This window comes from Mesoplodon bidens (assembly GCF_964165515.1).
Source record: "Mesoplodon bidens genome assembly, chromosome: 4".
In the NCBI taxonomy this organism is placed as follows: domain Eukaryota; kingdom Metazoa; phylum Chordata; class Mammalia; order Artiodactyla; family Ziphiidae; genus Mesoplodon; species Mesoplodon bidens.
Genome location: NC_138160.1, coordinates 96,497,442 through 96,523,308, shown reverse-complemented (window position 1 = coordinate 96,523,308; position 25,867 = coordinate 96,497,442). Strand labels below are relative to the sequence as shown.

Sequence of the window (25,867 nt, the reverse complement as noted above, 5' to 3'; positions counted from 1 at the left end):
AAAGCTCTGACCTGAGAAACAGGATAAATGGAAGAGCCATTTATTGACAACCAGAATTCTTGGCAAGGATTAGGCATGTGAAGGAAAATCAAGGGTTCTGTTTAAATCATCGATTTTGATATGCCCATTGGATACTCAAATGGAGATAATGAGTAGGCTGTCTGGAATTTAGGGGAGACATGAGGACTATACATATAAATCTGTGAGTTATCAATAGTTGGGATCTTTTTATGGCTTTGGCTATGTAACTGTGTGAAATAATCTAGGAAAGATGTATGCATGGAGAGGAGATTGTACACTCCAGTATTCAGACTTTTGTAAGATGAGGAAAATTCAACAAAGGACACAGAAAAGAGGATGTCAGTTTTTTTGTTTCTTTTTTTTGCAGTACACGGGCCTCCCACTGTTGTGGCTTCTCCCGTTGCGTAGCACAGGCCCCAGACGCGCAGGCTCAGCAGCCATGGCTCACGGGCCCAGCCACTCTGTGGAATGTGGGATCTTCCCGGACCGGGGCATGAACCCGTGTCCCCTGCATCAGCAGGCAGACTCTCAACCACTGCGCCACCAGGGAAGCCCAAGAGGATGTCACTGAAGGGGAAAATAAGATGAGTGTAGAGCCCTGGAACCCAAGTAATGAAGTGTTTTGAGAAGGAGAGAGTGAACAGCTGTGTTAGATGTGCTGAAGGGTTAAGGCAGGTGAGGACATGGATTTAGCTACAGCACATAGCTTCTGAGCCTAATCCCATAATTGACTTCAGAAGTAAAGGATTTCAGTTCTTGGAGAACCTTAGAAATCAACCCCTAATTTTAAATGTGAGAAAATCAAGACCCAGATGAAGTGATTTGTCGAAGTAACAGAGTTAATTTATTATAACCAGATCTCCTGATCCTGTGCTTTTTCTAATATATCACTACTCTACCTTCCAAATATTCAGAATGATTACCCTGAGTCATCCACATCCTAGTCAAAAAAGATTTAGCTATATTCTGTCTACTTGGCTTAAGGAAGCTGAAAACGTTAAGATTTCCTCACAGAAATAGTTAAGAGTTTGGAAAAAATAAAAGTTTTCTTGATTCTTGCCTACAAAATTTGAGTAGAGAAGCTTGTTTTCTGGCCATACCCAATAAATTACAAGGTATTGTTTAAAGAAAAGAACTGCAAATTTGATGAACAATTTTAAACAGTTCTGCTTTTTCCTCTATGTTCCACTCTATTTCCATGAAAATTACATCCACTAGCATAGAATCAGCTTCAATAATATTATTACTAAGATCAAGAATAATTTCCAAAAACTAGAAAGCTGGGGAAGATGAAATTATTGTATATAACTGAAACATTCAAATACAAATCAAATCTGTCTTTCAAGATAAAACCAAAGGTCTATGATTTCCTGTGCTTTTTGGCTATGACTATGTAACCAGTTTTCCAACTATTATCCAGTGGCTTTATAACTCCTATTATAAGGCTGACTGTTGATTGACATTGCATGTTATTAAAGCTTTTGGGTTTAGATAGTAAGGTTCACTTTACCCTACCCCATTTTCAGCATAGTATAAATTCACCATTGCGTCCAACAGTCTTTTTCTTTCTGGGACTCAGGTTAGCTTTCCTGACTGTTCAGATAGGCTTGAGTTAGCAAGAATTAAAATTGTTAGAGCTGTACTGAGGCACTTAGTCTGCCATGCTGTTTGAAAGGTGCAGGTGCATCCAATCTTACAAAAGAGGTGTTCAGATACTTCTGCATTGCCACGAACACATTACATTAGAGAAATATGTTGTCTTTAAAAAAACTTTTTTGTCATAGAAGCCTTCCTACCTAATCTTTTAACTTCCTTTACCATCTCTCTTTGCATCTTCAGAACCATTCTGCTTATTTATTAATATTGGGAAAGAACATTGCAATGAAACAAATAAAAAATTTCAAGTGCACAGAATATACTCACTTTTTGAAATGAAGGTAACTTCTTGCTATTTTCAATTCTTTCATTCTCCATGTTGATCTTCTTGAACTGATCTCATCCTTCCTTGAAGTTATCTGATTGCATGGTCTGTCTCAGCCTTTCTCCTCTGTCTCCAGTTACAGTATCAGCTCCACTATCTGCAGGGGTTGAGTTGGCTTTCTATCACATAGTTCATCTGAAAGGGGTAGCTTACAGTATTCTATATTACCACAGGGGGCAAGAAACATACAAATGTTGTGTTCCTTGGCCCTTATAAGGGGGACAGTAGTCTTAACCACTGAAGCCTAGACAGTAAACAGTAGCAACTGATGATATTTAAAAGGACAAGTTAGATTTTGCACCTTTTCTGTGGAAGTTTAAAAAAATTGCCTCAATTAGACAACTCATGCAGTTTGTGGGAACATGACAATGTTACTACTGACATCATTTATGTTGGTCTTTGCCATCCTGCTTAATTCTACCCAGGATCAGCCAGCCAGCCTGGCATCATTCTATCCCAACAGGGCTGCTCCCCTCCCTCTGGTCTTACCCATCCCGCAATAGCTGCTACATAGGAAACTGATTCTCCTCCAGTTCTTCCAGGATGTAACATGAAGTTTACAAGGAGAGGGGCAGCAGCTGGTTCAGCTGGACCATAATGAAAGTCTAGGAGAAACAAGAGGAAAATAAGAAAAATAAAATGTTTTTTGGTTTTTTTTTTTTTTTTAAAAAAAGGTAAAAAGCAGTTTGCTCCACTGGCCAATGGTATAGCTTGAGAGAAATTTTGCCACAAGCATTTGCTAACTACTGAATTTAATTAAAGTAACCTTGGTGACCAAAACCACGGTCTACTATTAAAGGTTTGTGTGTAAAGTACTGGAACGGAGATCAGTATTTTATAATAACATACTTTTTAAAAGAAGAAATTATAAATATGGGAAAAGGGTAGCTGCTGCTGTCTTTGCCAGGGCAAGTTTCCTCTACTAACCTCTCTAAAGCGGTTTCCTTCTTTCCTTAGAACTGGAAATTTCACTAGATCTTCTTTAGATGCAACTCTACATTTACTTATCCTTTCAGAAGTACTTTTTTGGTTTTTTTTTTGCGGTAGGCGGGCCTCTCACTGCTGTGGCCTCTCCCGTTGCGGAGCACAGGCTCTGGACGCACAGGCTCAGCGGCCATGGCTCACGGGCCCAGCCGCTCTGCGAAATGTGGGATCCTCCCCGACCGGGGCACGAACCTGTGTCCCCTGCATCGGCAGGCAGACTCTCAACCACTGCGCCACCAGGGAAGCCCAGAAATACTTATTGATTACCTCTTATACATACTAGATTCTGGGCTAAGGAAGTTAAGACACATACCCAAATAATTATAATACAAGATAGAAGGTGATGAAGTGCCATCAGAGAAATGTGAACTCTCCTCAAAGCAAAGAAGGTACAAATGTACAAGGCGCTCAGCGGAGAAGAGCCCTCACTGGCTGCCAGGCCGATGGCATGAGAGGGCTTACTGCACAATAGCGAAGTGCACATATTCAAGCACCAACCTGGCTCCTCCATTAATCAGCTTCTCCCTGGGACAGTTTTCAGCCTTCTCAAAGATACAATTTCCTCATGCATAAAAAGGAGACAAGATGCTACTTACTTCAGAGGGTGATAGGCGAAGATTAACTGAAATCATCTAGATGAAGAGATTTGCACAGTGCCTGGTCCATAGCAAGGGCTGAAGAAACATTCATACTAGTACTATTGTGCTTGATGTATCCATTAGGATTATCAGGTTTAATCAGTAAAGTGTGGCTTTGGCTAATATAGGCAAATAAACAAATGAAAAGGAATGTGTTGGTAATTTAAGGGGATAGCTTATAGCCTCAAGAAAAGAGTTGGATATAAAGCAGAAACTAACACACCATTGTAAAGCAATTATACTCCAATAAAGATGTTAAAAAAGAAAAAAGAAAAGAGTTAGAGAATCAGATCATGCACGGGACAGGAATTCAAGGCTGAGTCAGGGATCTACGTAATAGGAATGAATGAAGAGTCTTTGTAGGAGACCACTGTCACCATTTTTCAATCCGAATATCACTTGGCTCAGATTCCAGGGAGAAAGTACAAGTCTGGCCTATATATTGGACACATGACTAGCCACACCCACCTCTTGGACAGGGGAAGGAAGGGTAAAGACTCAGAGAAGACTTCTTAGAAGCTGTGGTATTTCTTGGTCAAGGGGAAGAAAAAAGAAGACATTCACAGTGAGAACTCTAAGGCCCAGGAGGCAACACTGAGCAGCAACATCACTGCTCATAGGAGGGTGGCATCTGCCTAAAGATGTGGTCAGGGAGAGGGGAGATTGTGGTGAGGTGAATAGGTAGGGCCAGATTTTTCAGGGGTACCTGGAAAGCCAACAAGAGTGGTTCAGAGTTGGTGTGACAGGAACTTAGAAGTCACTGAAGGTATCTGAGGAAGATTGAACATAGGTTAATGTACATTTCTCATAGAGTTTGGCAGTGTTCGGTAGTGTAATTCAGAAAGGGGAGAAAAGAAAGCAGTTTAGACTCCAGAATTCTGCATGAGGTGATGAAATTCTAGACTAGGGTGGTGATATTGGGAAGGGACAAAAAGGTCTAGGCAAGAAATATGCTACCTTTTTTCAGAGAAAAACGATGTTTCAACGTCAACAGGATAGCTAGAGTCAAATAGGCAATAACAAGAGTTGGAGAGGATGTAAAGAAAATGGAACCCTCCTACACTGCTGGTGGGAATGGAAAATGGTACAGCTACTTTGGAAAATAGTCTGGCTGCTTCTCAAATGATTAATCTCAGAGTTACTATATGACCCAGCAATTGTACTCCTCAATATATGCCTGAGTAAAATTAAAACATATATACACACAAACAGTTGTACACGAATGTCTATAACATCATTATTCATGACAACCAAAAAGTGGAAACACTCACAATATCCATCAGCTTATGAATGGATAAACAAAACATGGTATATCCAGACAATGGAATATTATTTAGCCATAAAAAGGAATGAGGTACCGATATATGCTACAACACAGATGAAACTTGAAAACATTAGACTAAGTGAAAGAAGCCAGTCACAAAAACCCACATACTGCATGATTTATTCATGTGAAAGTCCAGAATAGGCAAATCTATAGAGACACAAAAAGTAGTGGTTGCTTAGGGCTGAGGGATGGGAGGGACAGTAATGGGAGGGTACAGAGGTGATAGCTTAAGAGAACAGTTTCTTCTAGAGGTGTCGAAAGTGTTCTAAAATTGACTGTGGTGATGGTTGCACATATATACAACTATCCTAAAAACCTCTGAATTGTACATCTTAAATGGGCAAATTGTACAATATGTAAATTATATCTCAATAAAACACTTAAAAAAAGTCATCAGGATGTGGCAATTTAGTATAATGGGCAATGAAGCAGAAGAATGATCTACAATAGTTCTAAGGCAACCTACTTGGGTCAGTGGGAGACTGCAGTATCATGACAAAGAGAAGGAAGACAGAAGGAACCTGGTTGGGTGGCAGAAAGAAATATTGCATCACCTGATACACATGCTGAGTCTGCAGTGACTGTGAAAGAGCCATGGAGGTTATGAAAGTGACCAAGAAACAAAGGGTGTGAGAATGCTCTTGGGCCAGCTAAAGTCTCTATTCCTGGGGACCTGGGCTTGTTTTAGAATGACAGAGGAATGCATCAGACCAGATTTCTAAAAGGCTGCAAACTCTGCACAAGTTTAGACATAAAAGAAAGATTTTCATTTTCTTCACAGGGCTAGATGGCAGGTTATGAATAATATAATGTTGCTGTTATTACAGTACTGTCTTGAATTCTGTCTGTTGACTACAGGTCCTAGCTGGCTTATCTCAGTGCCTGCATTCCCCACCCCAGTTAGCTCACTGTCCTGCACTTAAGGACTACTCAATAATTCTTAGTAATTTCAAATTTAGATTTTCACTTCACTTCTACCAAACATTTGAAACATAAAGATAGTCCATATCATCAGCCCATACCCACCCCAGGTCCGTCTGCCTCCTCTTAGAACTCTGCACAGATGTTTTGATTGCCTTTTTGTGATTTTGCATCCTCTAGAAGATTGTCCTTGTTGATTCTAAGATATTTGTATTTGTGAAACAGTGTCACATATTTTGGATGACTTCATCCTATTTCTGGCATTTCTTCCCTCCTTGTTTCTGGTTTGTCTTTTTGGTGACCAAAATCCAAGGAAAACTAACAATTGATGATACCTAAAGAGAAAGCTGGTAAGCCCCATCTGATGATCTGAAGATGCTTTTAAAATCAGATCACTGACCAATCTCTACACATTGTGTCGAACTTGAAAACACACATCTATGTCGGATTGGGCCTGATACAAGAAAGTCTATGGTCATTCTTTCTGCTGCAGTGATTAAAAACTCACTTTTCTCTCTACTGAGGAATTGAATAAATCTGCACAGTCATAAATGTTTCAGGTCTGAACCTGGCACTTCATGTACATTTTCTTATTTAATGTTCACTCAGATGAGGAGATAGGCCAGAAGAGCAAAGGGATTTGCCCACGGTCACTTAGGTAGGATTTCTATTTACAAAGACTGGCTGGCAGCTAATATACGACAATTGCTTCAAATGTTTAATACCCACCACTCAATCCACTCAAAAATGTCTTTGGACAGCGGCGGTCTCCCAACCGAAGCCAGTATTTGCGTTGCACAACAGGTCTCACAGCTGGGGATTGGCCTCAACAGAACCAAATACAGAAGCTCCCTGCTGCTTGGGGATGGAGAATCCTGAAAGTAGGCCTGGTGCTCTGCCTTACTGTTCAAATACTTTAATATTGACCACCTCTCAACTGGATATTACCAAATAATTCATTCACTCCCTTCATTTTAAAGACCATGCTCATTTAAAAGCAAATGTAATCCATATGTTTCTGGTTTCTTTACACTCAAGTCACCAACAATATGTTCTTTTGCAATAGCTACTTCATGTCCAAATGTCTTTGGAGACGATTTTTTTTTTCCAATGAGGGCAGGAAGCTGCATTTGGACAAGAGTAATCACCAAAAGGTTTAAGTTCACAACTTGAAAATTCAAACCCATAAGGTTTAAATTGTAAACTTGCCCACTTCATATTCTGAAAGGGCCCCAAAGAGCAATAATAGCAAGGATCTGGCAAGTATTAATACATGAACATCTGGAAAAGGGGGGTGGAGTGGAATGAGAGGAGAGGACAGTGACCAATGTGAGGACAGTGACCAATGTGGATGACATCAGGAAGCCAGGCCAGGGCAGGGTCCCTTGACAAACCCAGGAGACACTGTGTCCTTGAAGTGCTGATGTTCTTGTTGTGAAATCAGCAGCCAGAAGAACACACCAGGAGCCATGAGGGAATCTGTGGTCGGAAACAGAGCTAGGACTTAGATCCATATATTATATAAAACCAAAAATCTGTGGCTGGGCTCTGAGGCTCTTATTTATTCAAATGTCATATGAAAAGGTCTGTACTTCTGCTGGGATACCGGTAAAAAAGTATGTAAAGCAAATTTTTCACAGTCTGTGGATTAAACAGTAACTCTCTTGATGAGATCTATATAATGTAGTACCTTATCATGTGTTTCTTTTTATCTTGATTTAGAAAGGACCAAGGATTTTCTCAATTGTGATAAACATCACAAAATGGAAATAAAATTTGACTAGATTGAAAAAAAAAGAGTAAATGAATTGTTCTTAAAAGACCGAGTACTGTATGAAATCTGACCAGATGGGCATTCTCTTGGAGAAAAATTAAAATTACATGATTCCTAGCTAAAGGACTAGGGGTGGAAGTAACAATAAAAAAAGCATGATGGGTTTCTTCCATGACATCATGAGCCTCACAGAGACACAGGTGACATAGGAGAACATGAAATGACAGTCTCAATAACAAATTCTACATTGATGAGCCTCATCTGTTGCTGCCATAAGCAGCTACCTTACCCGCGCCTGCACTTTGTCTTCCTTTGGGTCTCATTGGCCTAGTTTCTTGTCAATTCACTGAGTTAAGACGGTGATCTCCCAACAATTCTCATTTCCACAAAATGAGTCAACAGTTAGGGCAGGACATGGAAAGAATTTCCAGTACTGGAAATACACACACCACATCAGGTCTGAGCTCTGATATGGAGCAAACAGGGAGCTTCCTGTTAGTGTCTCTGCATCATTTACACTGTTTCTGGGTGAAGCAACATGGAAATTGAAAGGAGATGGTTCTAACAGATGCTCAATTCTCAATAACCCTTTCCATTTCCTCTTGAAAGAAGGATATATTATTTTGATTGGGAGAGTAGACTGGCAAAGAGACTCCAGGTACAGCTAGATGGGAGGAAGAATGAACCTCCTAAGGAGAGTGTGCTGGGGTATATGGGTTCCAGGGCACATACACACGCCCTACATGTTCTGTGTGAGTCTCATTCATGGAAGAAGGCAGGCTGTGATGCTGCACAGGGCATCCCCCTCTGATGCCGCCCTACAGTGTCCAACATGAGCAAACAGAATTAGGGATTGTCAGGGAAAATAGTCTATTACTGCCTATCTCCTCAACCTCCACCACAAAAGCTTCCCACTACTCCCTAAGCCACTGTAATGCTAAATGGGGCCACCCTGAAAGAGCAGAGAGGCGGGCGGAAAGAAGGACCTGGGGCTCTGCCTCCTACCTGGCCTAACACATATGGAAGCCAGGGCATCAGTAAGTAACCCAGAGAGGAAATACAAGGGCTCAGGTATTCTACAGCCATCAAATACTGAATATAAATGTACCTATATGTCCTGGCCTTTAGATATAGCCCATCTTTAGATACAGATGAGGTCACCTATATGGTAATGCCCCAAAGACACTGTTTGGTACACTTAGTAGCAGAAATTCCAGTGTTTTCTGTCCAGGAGTTCTTTGTCCCCAGCTATCTACATGTGGTGTTGCCAATATGAATCAGAAATTTACTGCCGTCATCAACACCACTGCTCCTGGAATAGACTTAGGACTAGGTCCCTTGAGGCCAGTGGGGGCCAGGGGTGGGTTGTAAAGACAAGTTGCACATTCTTGAATGGCCGAAATTTTCCAGTTCATCACACACATTTGACACATGCTGGGCGTGCAATATTGTAAGCTGGGTGGGTGGGTTCTCCAGAAGCAGATGCTGAGATGGGGTTTGGGATGCAAGATATCTATTAGGAAGAAAACCTGTGACAGGAAGGGGGATGAAGTAGGATTGGGCAGAGGGAGAAGTCAAGCTGTGGCACAGGCCAACCCAGTGGGGAGCTCTGGACTGAAAATGGCCCTTCAAAATTGACCCAAAACAAATATCTGGGGTTTTATATCTCTGAAATAAATGGCCAGCTCATGTTCAGTTACCGGATGCAGACTGCCCCTAAATGGGCATGACCCTGCTCAAAGCAAATCTCTGCAGCTAAGGCAGATCCTAAAGCAGCTGACAGCTGGAGGCTATTTACTGATTGCACTTTTCACTGCTGGTCAGCAATGCTTCCTTGAAGAGAGATCTCGATGGTCCCTATCACTGTCTACCATAATGATGGGTTAGTCCAAATCAGGGAGGAGGGGAAAGAGATGAGAAGATAAAAAGATGTAAATGGCACAAGGAGTGAAGAAGCTGGAGCCACCTACTTGAGGCCAAATCCACTCCCAGTCTTGGGCCTGGGAAGACCTGGAGTCAGAGGTCATGTGTCCACTTCCAGCCTCCACTGCCATGACCAACTCCATGGAGCCATCAACAACCTGACAGGCCGTGCCTCTTGCAGCTCTTGGCTTGGGCTTCAATCTCCTCAATGTTGATGAGGCATGGGACCACCCAGTGCCCATATTTGTACAATCCAGAAGGAGGAGATGTTAAGGAGGTGGGCAGTTAATGTGTTATTTGACCAGTAGGAGGCAGAATATAAATTCTTGTATCCTGTTCAGTCCTGTGAGATTGAGCAATCAGTTGTATTTGGCACCAGCTGTGGAGCTAATAATGCACTATCATACTGGATCTCGTACCTCCCCATCTCAGTCCTTTCCCCAACTCCTTTCTTGGGATTGCACTAGATAACAAAGCACATAAGCTTCTACCTCAGGCTCCACTCATTGAAGAACCCAGGCTAAGATGATTTGTTTCTTAGGTTAGGGCAAAATGTCTCAGTATCAAAAGGTACCATGCAGCAAAACAGCCAGTCATGTGCAAATGACATGGCTGGTCCAGGACCTCAAGACTGTTGCTGTGTAGAAATTCCCCACCCCAACCCTCCTACACTGTTGGTGGGAATGTAAGTTGGTGCGGTCACTATGGAGAACAGTATGGAGGTTCCTCAAAAAACTAAAAATAGAGTTGCCATATGATCCAGCAGTCCCATTCCTGGGCATATATCCAGACAAAACTATAATTCTAAAAGATACATGCACCCCTGTAGTTCATAGCACCACTATTTACAATAGCCAAGACATAGAAGCAACCTAAGTGTCCATTAACAGATGAACGGATAAAGAAAATGTGGCATACACACACACACACACACACACACACACACACACACACACACACTGGAATATTACTCAGCCATTAAAAAGAATGAAATAATGCCATTTGCAGCAACATGGATGGACATAGAGATTCTCATACTAAGTGAAGTAAGTCAGAAGAGAAAGACAAATACCATATGATATCACTTATATGTGGAATCTAAAATATGACACAAATGAACATATCTATGAAACAGAAACAGATTCACAGATATAGAGAATAGACTTGTGGTTGCCAAAGGGGAGGAGGGGTGGGGAAGGATGGAGTGGGAGTTTGGGGTTAGCAGATGCAAACTATTATATATAGGATGGATAAACAACAAGGTACTACTGTATAGCACAGGGAACTATATTCAATATCCTGTGATAAACCATAATGGAAAAGAATATGAAAAAGAATATATATATATATATGCATATATATATATATATATAAAACCGAATCACTTTGCTGTACAGTAGAAATTAACACAACATTGTAAATCAACTGTACTTCAATAAAATTTAAAAAAAAAGAAATTCCCCACCCTAACCCCCACCCATCAAAGGAAAAACGTAGATTCTAATTTTGCCCCTTCCCCACTTCCCCTTGTAATTAGAACTTTAACACATGCAAATTTGCCCCAATCCCTTGCCTTTCCCTATGACCAAAAAACCAAAAATTCAGGGAAGTATTTATGTCATTTTTTTTCCCCACCTCAAAAGGCTGGGACTATTGAGTGTGCTTGTATTTCTTCTTTGAAGGTGGGGAACTCAAATCAAGAAGATAGAGAGTAAGAAACGTTTCTATGTCCTGAACCTTCATCTGGTATCTGGTGTCCAATACAGAAACATTGCTCCCATTGCTGAGTCGAATGTCTGGCCTCCGACACACCTACAAGAACACTTTCAGATGTGCCTTTATGAGAAATTCCTGGGGGTCACAGTGGAACTGGGCCAAAGGAAAACTGAAGTCTATTATACCAAGCAGTGCAGTTTACAATTCCAAACAGATTATTACCAGACAGATGTGATGCACCAAATGAAGCCTCTTGGCAACAGGGCTTATTTTCAAGTGTCACTCATAGCTCCACAGTTGATTTGCATCTAAATGTACAATAATGTAGCTGAATCACCTGCTACAGATTAAGTACAGTAAGTCCCCTACACACGAACCTTCAAGTCGCAAACTTTCAAAGATGCCAATGGTGCGTTCACATGTCTAATCACACAAGTTAGTTCATGTGTCTGGCATACATTGTCATGGGCATGCATCCTCTACAAGTGGTTGTGCTTTTGTGTACTTTACTGCACAGTCTGTTCATGATTTTTGTGGATTTGAGAAGGCAGATGAGAAGTCCAAAGAGGTCTTCAGCAACTTAGTAACCCTCAACGAGAAGGTGGAGCTAGATCTGCCAGAGGACGAGTTCACTCAACTCCTTGCTGTGCAACATGAGTTTACTAATGAAGACCTGATGGAACTGGAGGCCCAGAGAAAGGACAAAGAGAGACAAGAGGAAGAAGTAACTGAAGAACTGAAGAGATTCATGATGCAGGAAATGGCAAGGGGATTTTCTTTATCTGAGGAGGCACTGTTAGTTTTTGAGGCACAGGACCCGAACGTAGAGCACGAAGGTTGCAGCAGCCGTTCAGGATGCAATCCAGTGCTAGCGTGTCGTCTATGACGAGAAAACAAGAGCCACATCACTGGATCGTTTTTTCAAGAGGGTAGATAGAACTGAATCCAGCAAGGAACCAGAACCTGTGCCATCCACGTCAGGCGTGAGTGACATTGCAGCTGCCCTCCATCTCCTGTTGCTGACCAGCCTTCAGCTCTACCATCTCCCACCTCCTCTCCCTCCTCCAGTCAGTAACTCTTCTTACCTGTTCACTCAATGCCAGCCCCTGTATGCCAGCTGCGGTACTGCACTACTGTACTTTTCAAGGTACTGTACTGTAAGATTAAAAATGTTTTCTTTATTTTTTGTTTGTTTTTTTATGTATTATTTGTGTGAAAAGTATTATAAACCTATTATAGTACAGACTATATAGCTGATTGTGTTAGTTGGGTACCTAGGCTAACTTTGTTGGACTTATGAACAAATTGGACTTAACGAATGCACTCTAGGAACAAAACTCGTTCGTCTGTAGGGGACATATTCGTATGTATTTTTCCCCTCTTCACGTTTAAGACGGGGGAAGTTCTGGGGTAGCTCTCCTTGGAACAGGGTAGGGTCCTATTGTTGGAAAAGAGAGCAGGATCAGCCTTTTGGTGTCCAAGGTTGTTACATTCCCAGAACACGCCAGACCACCTCCAGGTACCATGAGCCCTTGAGGCACCTGGGGGTTGGTTAGAACCCGCTGCTCCCCTCAGCCAGAGGTCAGGAGCCCATACTCTAGGGATGAGCTGGGACCCAAGGAACAGAGAGCAGGACTCATCGGGATGGCCTGAAGCCATGCAAACCTTAAGCTCTGTTAGCCACCCCTGCAGTCGTCCAACATTGCAGAAACAGAAGCTTCCCCAAAGAACTCAGCATGAGGCTCAGAGGAAATAATAAGTGATCAAGAGAGCTTGTCAGAACCTTAGGCTGTCATTGCACAAAGGCAGAGGCCTGAGACAGCTGTCCAGATGTTTGAACTTAGATGTCTCTTTACTCTGGGCTCCCTGTGTTTTCTTCTTCTGCAGCCACAGCTACTTGCAGGATTCTGTGAACCTTATTTTGAAAGGACAGCTCTGCCAAACAGGTAGAAGAAATAAAAAGATAAAATGAAAAAGAAGAGGACTAGTTCAATTTGAATTAAATGGGGCTGGAGTAAGAGACAGTGTGGTGTGGAAGAGTTCTGGGCTAAGAAAGAGGCCACTTGAACCCAGTCCATTGCTTCCCAGGGAGAGACGTCTGCAAGTGCCCCAGTAAGACCCAAACCTCTTGGAACCACAGAATTCTCACCTCTGAGAAGGAGGGTGTTAGCCTATATCAGAGATTTTCAAGTTTGTTTGTTGTGAAGCATAACACTCTTTATTCAAAACAGACTTTTTTTTTTTTTTTTTTTTTTTAAGAACTGGTCTCGCTAAACTTGGAAACAATTGAAAACTCCTCGTCTAAAGGATTGCGGAAGGCCCTGACTGAAAATGCCCTCAGTACTCCTCCCTCACGCCCTGCACGTTCACTCCACACAGATGATGTCTTGTCCTCCACACACATGCAGCAGAAATCCCCTTGAGGGAATGTTAAAGTTGCAAAGTGATATTCAAAGAGCAGAACAGTTATTATGCTCTGGCAGAAAAGAAGGTAGATGAAAAATGATCTGGGCCACACTTGTGACAGTTATTTGGAAATGGGAACAACCCTCAGTGAACTGGAAGAGAAAATATGTTGAGGAATTTTGTCCTGGTTGGTAGACCCTAGATTTGCCTGGGAGGAACTGGAATCCCAATAAACGGCCCTAGAGTCAAGATCCTTAGTTTGCTCAAGCCTTAGAGGGTTACCAAGGTCTTCCCTGCTCTGCAAGAGAGTTCTTTAGTCCCTGCAGGCCTCCTTTCTACCATTAAATACACCTTCACTCCATCCTGGCTCATTCCAACAGATCAAGAATTCAGAGACCCTCATAGCTGGATGCCAAACATCTCTAGCCTGTAAGAATCTCCTTCAGCATGCTGCCGTTAGCTTCTGAGGGTCTGGTTTTCCTTAGACCCTGGGGAAGGGGTTAGGTAGATCCATTTGGTGCTCTTCGTTCACCAGCTGATATTAAACACAGGTAGAATTCTAAGCATGCAGCTGGCTTGGAACCACTAATATACTAATCTGTAGCATTCCTAGTGTTATCCAAATGTGGAACAAAAGTTCTATACACACTTCTTGGGAAGTCAGTCAATCTGTCAGCACTGAATGAACTTCTTGAGAGCAAGGAAATATTCAAACTATTTACCAAGTACTACCTCGCATGAATGGACATATCAGAATGGGTGAGGGACTGGAGTGAGTCCTGGAGTCCTCCTGTTGTGCCAGGTGTTGACTTTTAGTTGATAAGTTATATTAGGGGTTGAATTGTGTTCTTCCCAAAATTCATATGTTTAAATCCTAACCCCCAGTACCTCAGAGTGTGACCTTATTTGGAAATAGGGTCATTATAGATAAAATGAGATTATACTGGAGGAGGGTGGGTCCCTAATCCAATATGATTGGTGTGCTTATGAAAAGGGGACATTTGAACACAGACACTCACACAGGGAGAACACCATGTGTCACAAGGTAGAGATCAGGGCAACGTGTCTACAAGCCAAGGAATACCAAAGACTGTCAGCAAACTAGCAAACTCCCAGTAACTGGGGGAGAGGCCTGGAACAGACCCTTCCCTGAGCACCTTCAGAGGGAGCATAACCCTGCCCACATCTTGACATCAGAATTTGAATCTAGCCTCCAGAACTGTGAGACAATAAATTTCTGTTGTAGAGGCCACCCAGTCTGTGGTCTTTGTTTTTTTTTTTTTTTTTTTTTTTTTTTTTTGCGGTACGCGGGCCTCTCACTGTTGTGGCCTCTCCCGTTGCGGAGCACAGGCTCCAGACGCGCAGGCTCAGCGGCCATGGCTCACGGGCCCAGCCGCTCCGCGGCATGTGGGATCTTCCCGGACCGGGGCACGAACCCGTGTCCTCTGCATCAGCAGGCGGACTCTCAACCACTACGCCACCAGGGAAGCCCCAGTCTGTGGTCTTTTGTTATAGCAGTCCTACCAAACTGATGTGGATGATGAGAGGGCCTGGGAGCTCCAGGGGCGGAGCCTGGGTGGCAGAGGGAGAACATTTGAAGGCTTGCGGCAGTGCCTATTTTCCAGTGGGTATGAAAGCATTTCAGTATTTGAGCAATCAGTGTGGCTGTGCAACAGTTTACATACAAACTGATTACCAGGCCTGACTAGATGGTGGGGCGCTCACTGACTGTCACTTCCGGTGATGTATAAGAGGAAAGAGAACTATCTATTCAGGAGAGTTAGAGAATGCACCTGCTTTAATAGGGGGCTGGAGAAGAAGATTGTTATTTAGGTCTATCTTAGCTGTGTGAGTACCTCAAGCTCCATTCTGTGTTGGGTACCTACTATGAGTTGCTTAGGTGGCCTAAGCATTGACAGAGGAAAGAGAAGTCTAAGATTCAGTCTCTGACCTACAATTTACAGTCTAGCTGGAAGGACAGGATTATGTCACTCGAAAGAGAAGCTTACATAAAGCAATCAAAACTAGAGTGCAATATGACACATACAAATTGTTTTTATGATTACTAATAATTATTGTTATTTTAAGAACCAGCTTAGATGACTACACTAAATTAAAGATTCCCATCAGTCTGAGAGCTCTTCTGTGAGATGAATAGCTATGAAATGCTCAGACTGATAGCTCACATCTTTTCCCCCTGCTCCACCATACAAGTTGCTCCGAACATTGAGATGTGAGCATCTCTCTTAGATTGTGGGCTCCTTCTAAAAGAATTGGAACAGATCCCCATGCTTTCCACATATAATATCAATGTTCTCCTCACAATTTTTTTAGTCTCATTCTTGACATTTTAGTTCATTTTACATTCGGTTTCTGTGTCCATCCTGGTTGTGAAATGTGAGGGTGGTTAATTTGTGTTTCATTAACCTGCCCTCAAGCGTATCGAGATTTCTAGTCTGCTTAGGGCATGTGGATGTGGGCCAGACACACAAATAAGAGCTGTGCACTAACCCTTTCTAGAAAAAGCCAGGGGAAAGTTCTCTGTGTGGTGAGGAAAGCAGGTCTGACTGACAGGAAGAGGGAGGGAATGGGCGAGGCTGATCAGCAACAGGTCTTCCCAGAAGTGGCAGAATTTGCCAAGGGACATCCTGGGCTCCAAGGCCTGCCATGAATATGGTGCCCTTTTTAGTCCCATTTACACCAGGAGAGAGCACAGCCTCAGCATCATCATCTCTGAATGAGAAGGTGCGTGGAATGGAGATGATATGGACAAGTTCCCATCTCTCAGAGAATTATGGTTGGAGATTCTAAGGGATATAAGTCTGGCCACGCAATCCAGGAAGAAGCTCCAATATCTGCTCCGTCTCTGGGCCCAGTCTGGAGTCCACGAAGCCAACTGGCAAAATGTGTTATTTCCTCTGGCCAGAAACACAGTATCTTAAGAAATCTAAATTCACCTTGACTTTTCTTCCCTTTCCCAAGTTGTTTTTGTTATTGGGCTTTGTTTTTCTTCCAGTCTGATTTCTTCATAACTACTTCAAACTTTAAACTTGGACACCCACTCAAAAAGAAAAATGCTGTCACTGCAGATTCTGTGAGGCTGGGAGACAGGAGCTTTCGGAAGTGAACTGGGAACAGACGCAGTTTGAATATCTGTTATTTAGAAACGTATCTAGGTGTTTTATAAACATTTGAATTGAATCTCCATGAAACTCCTGTTGGATCTTTCTGGATCCTTCCATTACCATAACTGCCTCAGGGATGACACTGGTGTGGTATAAGTAACGCTTTACTTTTACCATCTCTACCCCAATTATCAACCCTTTACAAATTATAACACTGAGGTGCACACGGCTGTGTCACTGCTATAAACAAAGGATTAAAGTATGTTTCCTTTTCTTTTTAGTCCTAGTCCTAGAGTTGTACTATTGGTTACAAATTCTCCAAGAACTCTGTCAACCTGTGACTGTCTACAGGCAAATATCTTCTCCAGGGTGGAGCCTTCAGAAGAGTGTTGACTGATACTTAGGTAGGCTTTAACACTTCACTAGTAAAATCTTAACATACTCCTTCTAAGAAGACAAACAGCAGACTCATGGTTAAACCCAGAATGCATCAACTTCAGTTATCTGGGTGAATTAAAGCACTAAGACACATACCTATCAAAAAGTAGAACTCCAAAATGAAGGCCAACTGAAGAGTAAAAGATTTAGAAGAATTTTAATATTTTCTCCTTTCTAGTCCATTTCTGTGTAGGTTGGTTTATTTCCTTGGAAATCTACCTAAGTAAACACTTCATTTGCTCTAGCCAGATGTTTGTGGGCTCTTGGCCTGGTATACGGAAAGCAGTGATAGGGAGAAAGCTGGGGAGGAAGATGAGGGCACAAGGGAATGGAAGTGAGACTCAGACTGGGGTGGTTGCTGCTTGTCACTGGACTCTGATGATTTCTGAAAAATGCTTCCATTTTCTATGTTTACTGAGGAGCGTCAGTTTCCAGGATAAATGTTTTCTTCAAGAACTTCTATTACTTCACAGTGGAGCTGGGGTCTGTTGCTACACTGCTTGTGGTGCCTAGCACAGAGCCTTGTACACAGAAGACATTCCAGGAATGTGTATTTGCTAAATTTACATAAACTCCTAAAGGTTGTGGGTAAATTCCGTTTTTATAAGTTGAATCATACTTTAAGAATATATGGGACCTCTTCAATAAGTGATGCTGGAAAAACTGGACAGGTACATGTAAAAGTATGAGATTAGAACACTCCCTAACACCACACACAAAAATAAGCTCAAAATGGATTAAAGACCTAAATATAAGGGCAGAAACTATCAAACTCTTAGAGGAAAACATAGGCAGAACACTCTATGACATAAATCACAGCAAGATCCTTTTTGACCCACCTCCTAGAGCAATGGAAATAAAAACAAAAATAAACAAATGGGATCTAATGAAACTTAAAAGCTTTGCACAGCAAAGGAAACCATAAACAAGATGAAAAGACAACCCTCAGAATGGGAGAAAATATGTGCAAATGAAGCAACTGACAAAGGATTAATCTCCAAAATTTATAAGCAGCTCATGCAGCTCAATAACAAAAAAACCAAACAACCCAATCCAAAAATGGGCAGAAGACCTAAATAGACATTTCTCCAAAGAAGATATACAGATTGCCAACAAACACATGAAAGAATGCTCAACATCACTAATCATTAGAGAAATGCAAATCAAAACTACAATGAGATATCATCTCACACCAGTCAGAATGGCCATCATCAAAAAATCTAGAAACAGTAAATGCTGGAGAGGGTGTGGAGAAAAGAGAACACTCTTGCACTGCTGGTGGGAATGTGAATTGGTACAGCCACTATGGAGAACAGTATGGAGGTTCCTTAAAAAACTACAAATAGAACTACCATATGAACCAGCAATCCCACTACTGGGCATATACCCTGAGAAAACCATAATTCAAAAAGAGTCATGTACCAAAATGTTCATTGCAGCTCTATTTACAATAGCCAGGAGATGGAAACAACCTAAGTGTCCATCAACAGATGAATGGATAAAGAAGATGTGGCACATATATACAATGGAATATTACTCAGCCATAAAAGAAACGAAATTGAGTTATTTGTAGTGAGGTGGATGGACCTAGAGTCTGTCATACAGAGTGAAGTAAGTCAGAAAGAGAAAGACAAATACCGTATGCTAACACATATATATGGAATATAAGGAAAAAAATGTCATGAAGAACCGAGGGGTAAGATGGGAATAAAGACACAGACCTACTAGAGAATGGACTTGAGGATATAGGGAGGGGGAAGGGTAAGCTGTGACAAAGTAAGAGAGTGGCCTGGACATATATACACTACCAAACGTAAAATAGATAGCTAGTGGGAAGCAGCCGCATAGCACAGGTAGATCAGCTCAGTGCTTTGTGACCACCTGGATGGGTGGGATAGGGAGGGTGGGAGGGAGGGAGATGCAAGAGGGAGGAGATATGGGGATATATGTATATGTATAGCTGATTCACTTTGTTATACAGCAGAAACTAACAAACCCTTGTAAAGCAATTATACTCCAATAAAGATGTAAAAAAAAAAGACTATATGGGGAACACATTTAAAGGAATACTGCATTAGATCATTTTGTAAAGTTAGTATCATTCCTGATTTATTTGTTTCGTAAACAGAATTGTGTTTATCAGGTTTCCTTAAAACTGAGCATGCAGATCCTCTGTTCCTCATCTGCAACATGAGGGGGTTGGACTCAGTGACTTTGAATATTTTTCTGTTTACTGAATACTTCTTCCAGTGCTAAAATTTTAAGGTTTTAGAACCTACCTCCAAATAACATTAAATTTTAGAAATTGAGAGATTTGGCTGTCTTTTCTGTTTGGGGGGATAGGGAGAAAAAAGTCAAGTGATTCTTCTCAAGTTTTGTCTTCATTTATTCTCAATCAACTCCTTATTGCAATTATATTCACCTGAAATAATTATTTGTATTATCCCAGCCCTACCTCTCCTATTAGGCAGAGCTCTACTCTGGATTAAATGCATTGTTTGCTTTTAGATATGCTTTACTTCTTGGCTACAGAAGAAATGAGCTCTACTGGATTGAAGTGGGAACAATTGAGCATTCCTCCCCCCTGTAGTGGCTGACTGTAAAAGACATGTATCTTAAAAGCAAAATCACACAATTAGGATCCTTTCCTTTTTTTTTCTTTTTGGTGGGAGTTTCCACAGGAAAAAAATTTAAAACATGCTATTTTTTTTAAGATTATATAACTAACGACATTTAAATGTACTGATGGATTATGGTAATTTAGCAAGTTCTTGGGCCAAATATCCTGTAAATTCTTACAAAATGAAAACGTATGTTGGTTCCTATCATAACTAGAATATTATCAAGTTCTTGAGGATTGGCACGTCTCTCTCCAACTCCATTTAAAAAAACACAGTGACTTTAATATCTTGATAGGAATAACACGATTATTAAGTAATTCAAGCAGTTCAGAACATCATCACAATTTTCACTAGTCAGATACAGTAATCCTTAAAATGTGGTGGACAAACGCTTGTGCACTGTTGGTGAGAATGTAAATTGGTGCAGCCATGATGGAAAACAGTATGGAGGTTCATCAAAATTTGAAAATAGAAATAACCATACAATCCAACAATTCCACTCCTGGGTATTTATCCGGAGAAAATGAAAACACTAATTCAAAAAAATGTATATGCACTCCCATGTTCATAGAAGAATTATTTGCAATAGGCAAGATATGGAAGCAACCTAAGTGTCCATCAACAGATGAATGGATAAATAAGTGACATACATATAAACACACACACACACACACACACACACACATATATACACATATACATACACACAATGGAATATTACTCAACCAAAAAAAGAACAAAATTTTGCCATTTGTAACAACATGGATGGGCCTGGAAGGTATTATGCTTAGTGAAATAAGTCAGAGAGAGAAATTTAAACACTGTATGTTTTCACTTATATGGGGGAATCTAAAAAATAAAACAAATGAACAAATACAACAAAACAGAAATAGACTCACAGATACAGAGAATTATATATACAGCCTCATAGATACAGTGGTTTCCAGAGGGAAGAGGGGTGGGGGAGGGGGCAAAATGGTGAGGGGGGTTAAAAGGTACAAACTACTAGGTATAAAATAGCTATTACAAGGATGTAATGTATAGCACAGGGAATACAACCAATACTTTATAGCAACTTTTTATATGGAGTGTAATCTATAAAATATCAAATTACTGTGGTGTATACCTGAAACCAATATAATATTGTAAGTCAACTATATTTCAGTTTTTTAAAATGTGGTACACTGGTCAGAATGGCTGTCATCAAAAAGTCTACAAATAATAAATGCTGAAGAGGGTGTGGAGTAAAGGGAACCCTCCTGCACTGTTGGTGGGAACGTAAATTGATACAGCCACTATGGAGAACAGCATGGAGGTTCCTTAAAAAACTAAAAATAGAGTCACCATATGATCCAGCATATGCCCACTCCTGGGCATACATCTGGGAAAGATGAAAACTCTAATCTGAAAAGATACATGTACCCCAATGTTCACAGCAGCACTGTTTACAATAGCCAAGACATGGAAGCAACCTAAGTGTCCATCGACAGATGAATGGATAAAGAAGATGTGGTATATATATAAAATGGAATATTACTCAGCCATAAAAAAGAATGACACAAAATAGTGCCATTTGCAGCAACATGGATGGACCTAGAGATTATCATATTAAGTGAAGCAAGTCAGACAAATATCATATGATATCACTTATTGGTGGAATCTAAAAAATGATACAGATTAACTAATTTACAAAACAGAAACAGACTCACAGACATAGAAAACAATCATAGGACCAAAGGGAAAGGAGTGGGGAGGGATAAATAAGGAGTCTGGGATTAACTACTATATATAAAATAGATACACACTACTATATATAAAATAGATAAACAACAAGGACCTACTGTATAGCACAGGGAACTATATTCAATATCTTGTAATAACTGATAATGGAAAAGAATCTGAAAAAGAATATATATATATGTGTGTGTATATACACACAAATATGTGTGTGTATATATATATATATATGAATCAATTGCTATACACCCAAAACTAACACAACATTCTAAATCAACTTTACTTCAATTTTTTTTTTTTAAAAAGGGATCCATCCATACCCTGCAGGAAAAACAAAAATGTGGTGGACAGCATTACAGGCAACACTCTATGTACAAATACAGAGAGAAGAATTGATGGAAGAACAGATGGATATATGGATGGATGGATGGAAAGAAGAAAGGAAGGAAAGAAAATCACACTATACATGCTTTTGGATTTTTAAAATGTATTTTTAAATATTTTAAAATTTTAGAATAGCTTTAAATTTACAGGAAAGTAGCAACGGCTGTACAGAGGGTTCCCTTATACCCGGCATCCAGTTGTCCCCACTGCTAATATCCTACATTAGAAGGATACTGTCAGTGAGGGAGAAATTTCCCACCTACCTCTCTTTTGAGTTCTTTTGGCTGGTCTAGTAATTAAATTGACACAAGACAGATAAAACAGGAGAAAAAAACAATTTAGTTCTTACACATGGAGTTCTTACAGAAATGGAATCCCCAAAGTGACCAAAGCAAGCTGTTTATATATCATTTTTAGACAAAGAAACAATTATTTGTGAAGGTTTAACAAAACAAAGGGGCTCGTGCTTGGGGTAGCAGACTAATGGAGAAGGAACACAGTTTGTTTATACAGCTTTCTTAGCCTAGAATTCCCTAACTGGTGATAAGGATGCTTTCTATCCTCCTGATATAGGGAGGATACCTTCACTTGGGAGATTTATTTCCTGCTTTCAGCAGGAAAGAGCAGGGTCAGAGTGGGTTTTTTAAAATATATTTTTTTTCACCAGCTGTTTCTCAAGTAACTTTAGTTCAAAACAATCAATATGCCATTGAGGCATATTTTGGGGCAGCCTGCCCTGGGCCCCAACAATACATTTGTCAAAACTAATGAACTAATTTGTCAAGACTAATGAACATTATTATTAACTAAAGTCCATACTTTATTCAAATTTCCTTAGTTTTTAATTCATGTCCTTTTTCTGCCACAGGATCTCATCTAGGATACCACATTACATTAAGTCATCGCTTCTCCTTAGGCTCCTCTGGCCTGTGACAGTTTCTCAGATTTTTCTTGTTTTTGATGAACTTGAGAGTTCTGAAGAATACAGGTCAGGATACTTTGTAGCCTGGCCCTCAGTTTGGGTTTTTCTGATGTTGCTCTCGTGATTAGGGTTAGGGTGCTTGGGAGGAAGACTGCAAAGGTAAAGTGCCATTCTCATTGCAACATGTCCAGGGTACATGCTATCAACATGACTCATCACTGATGATGTTAAACTTGATTGTACACTTGGGGCCGTGTTTGTCAGATTTTTCCACTCTTCTCCTCCTTTCCATACTGTACTCTTTGGATGGAAGTCACTATAGGCAGCCCATATTTAAGGGTTAGAGAGTTATGCTGTATTGGTTTCAGAGTATAGCACCTACATAAATTATTTGAAATTCTGGTTTTTTTTTTTTGGCTGCACTGTACAGCATGCGGGATCTTAATTTCCCAACCAGGGATCGAACCTGGGCCCCCTGCAGTGGAAGCATGGAGTCCTAACTACTGGACCGCCAAGGAATTCCCTTGAAATTCTTTTGTACAGGAGATTTGTCTGTTCTTATTTATTTACCTACTTATTTATTTGTGTCAATATGGATTCAAAGATATTTATTTTATACTTTGGGTTATAATCCAATACTACATTATTTAGTTTGTTGCTCAAAATGTTTCAGCTTTGGCCATTGAGAGCTCTTTCAGATAGCCCGTGAGTCCCTTTGACATACATCCATTGTCTTGTTTTTTGAGCATTTCCTTGCTTTCTGGCACCACAAGATGCTCCAGGTTCATCTTGTATATTCCCTGTCCCAGCCCTAGGATCAGCCGTTTCTCCAGTGAGTCCTGTTCCCCTTTACTGAAGAATGGTATTTAGAATCCAAGATCTGGGTGCTGGGTGTGCCCTTTGCCACTGGGGTTTAGCACTTCTTTCCTTTTCACTTCTTCTAGACCCTCTCAGAGTAAAGAAATATTTCTGTGTATACTACCCAGTGTATATACACATATCTATAAATATTTCTATATGCATCCATCTGCCTCTATATTACAACAAACATGAGTCCATACTAACGTCTCCAAGTCTAGTCCATTACCATACATTTTTTAAATATTGCAACTGCGGAGAAATATAAAGCCAACCTGATTTTTTTTCTCTTCTTCTACTTAACTTTTCCTAGCAATTCTGCTTATCTTTGACATTCAGTAACTTTACCAGGCCCTACATTAGATTTGATCATTTTGACTGGACCCTAGCTCCATGAATGGGACAGAAGTGTTCAGAGGACAAGACAAGGAAGCCACCTTCTCCACAACTTCTAGGCTAAGTCCCATGGTGGTGGCTCCAATCCTAGGACAAAGAGTTCTCTTTGGCCTCTCCTATTGTCCAACTAGGGAAAAAACTCTTCCAGGGCAAGTAGCTCCAAGTAAGGATTTGTAAATACTTAGTTTTAAAAATTTATGTTTAGGGCTTCCCTGGTGGTGCAGTGGTTGAGAGTCTGCCTGCCGATGCAGGGGACGCGGGTTCGTGCCCCAGTCTGGAAAGATCCCACATGCCGCGGAGCGGCTGGGCCCGTGAGCCATGGCCGCTGAGCCTGCACATTCGGAGCCTGTGCTCTGCAATGGGAGAGGTCACAACAGTGAGAGGCCCGCGTACCAAAAAAAAAAAAAAAAATTTATGTTTAAATTTGTACAGAGTAAAAGTCACTGTCTGTGATGTGCAGTTCCATGGATTTTGACAAATATATAGAGATGTGTATCTATCACTACAGTCATGATACAGAACAGTTCACTCACCCCGGAAGTTCCCTCCTGTTTCCCTTTACAGTCAACACTCTTCCCTTCTCCCCAATCTTTGTTAACCACTGACCTATTTGTCATCCCTATAGTTTTGTCTTCTTCAAAATGTCATATAGCAGGCAGCCTTTTGGGTTTGGCTTATTTCACTTAGCAAAAATGCATTTGAGATTCCTCCATATTATTACATAAAATCACATAATTTTAATATTAATATCCATGTACTATATCAGCATAGTTTAGATATTTGCTCTAGTGAATCCTTTGAATGCCTCTATTAGTTTCCTTTTGCTACATAACAGATCAGTGCCATCTTAGGAAGTTCAAACAACATCAGTTTATAACTCACAGTTTCCATGGGTCTGGAGTCCAGGCACAGCTTGAAGGAGTCCTCGATTCAGGGTCCCACAAGGCTGCAGTCAACATGTCTGGGTTGCTCTCTCATCTGAGGCTCACAATCCTCTTCTAAGCTCACCGCTGGTAGAATTCAGTTCCTTGCAGTTATAGGACTGAAGTTCTTGCCCTGCCAACACTTTGATTTTAGTGCTGCGAAACTGATTTCGGATTTCTGACCTCCCAGACTGTAAGAGAATAAACTTGTGTGTTTTAATCCCCTAAATTGTGGTCATTTGTTACAGCATTAGTGAGAGTAATACACTGCACATTAGGAGAGAAGTGTATGTCCAAGGGATATGTTAGATAGAATAGGGATTCTCAAACTCTTTTGACTGCCAACTCTTGGTAAGAAATACATTTTACATTAATATCCAATATGAGCAAGCATTCACAGTTATATATATAATCCAAAGTTTTACAAAGAAATATTTATTCCATAAAGTATTACCCTGACATTTTCTGTACTATTTTATTCCATTCCATTCTTCTTCTTCCTCTTGTTTTTTTAAATGCTGGTTGGGACCCACTAAATAGATTTCATAATCTCCTAATGAGTATCTTGAAAAACACTGGTGTTCAGGGAAGAGACTACCACCTAAGAAGGGTAGACTGGAACTCATCTGAGATGGGCTTTAAAGGTCAACCTCTTGAAAGAATATGACAAATGCTTCTTAGTAGCTCATAGTTGGTGTCACTGCCATCAGGGACCTAAACAAACTACAGACAGTGCAAAGTTTTTCTCTGGAACTCTGAACGAATTTCCTAC

At 40.8% G+C, this 25,867-nt stretch overlaps 1 long non-coding RNA gene across 1 annotated transcript; it reads right to left on the bottom strand.

Annotated features, from left to right (window-relative positions):
* Positions 1 to 1,872: 1,872 nt before the first annotated feature.
* Positions 1,873 to 25,227, bottom strand: LOC308616060. Its single transcript, XR_014015692.1, has 3 exons — positions 25,055 to 25,227; positions 2,492 to 2,607; positions 1,873 to 2,099 (listed from the first exon to the last, which is right to left on the bottom strand). It is a non-coding gene; the product is annotated as an uncharacterized lncRNA (long non-coding RNA).
* Between the last annotated feature and the right edge of the window lie 640 nt (positions 25,228 to 25,867).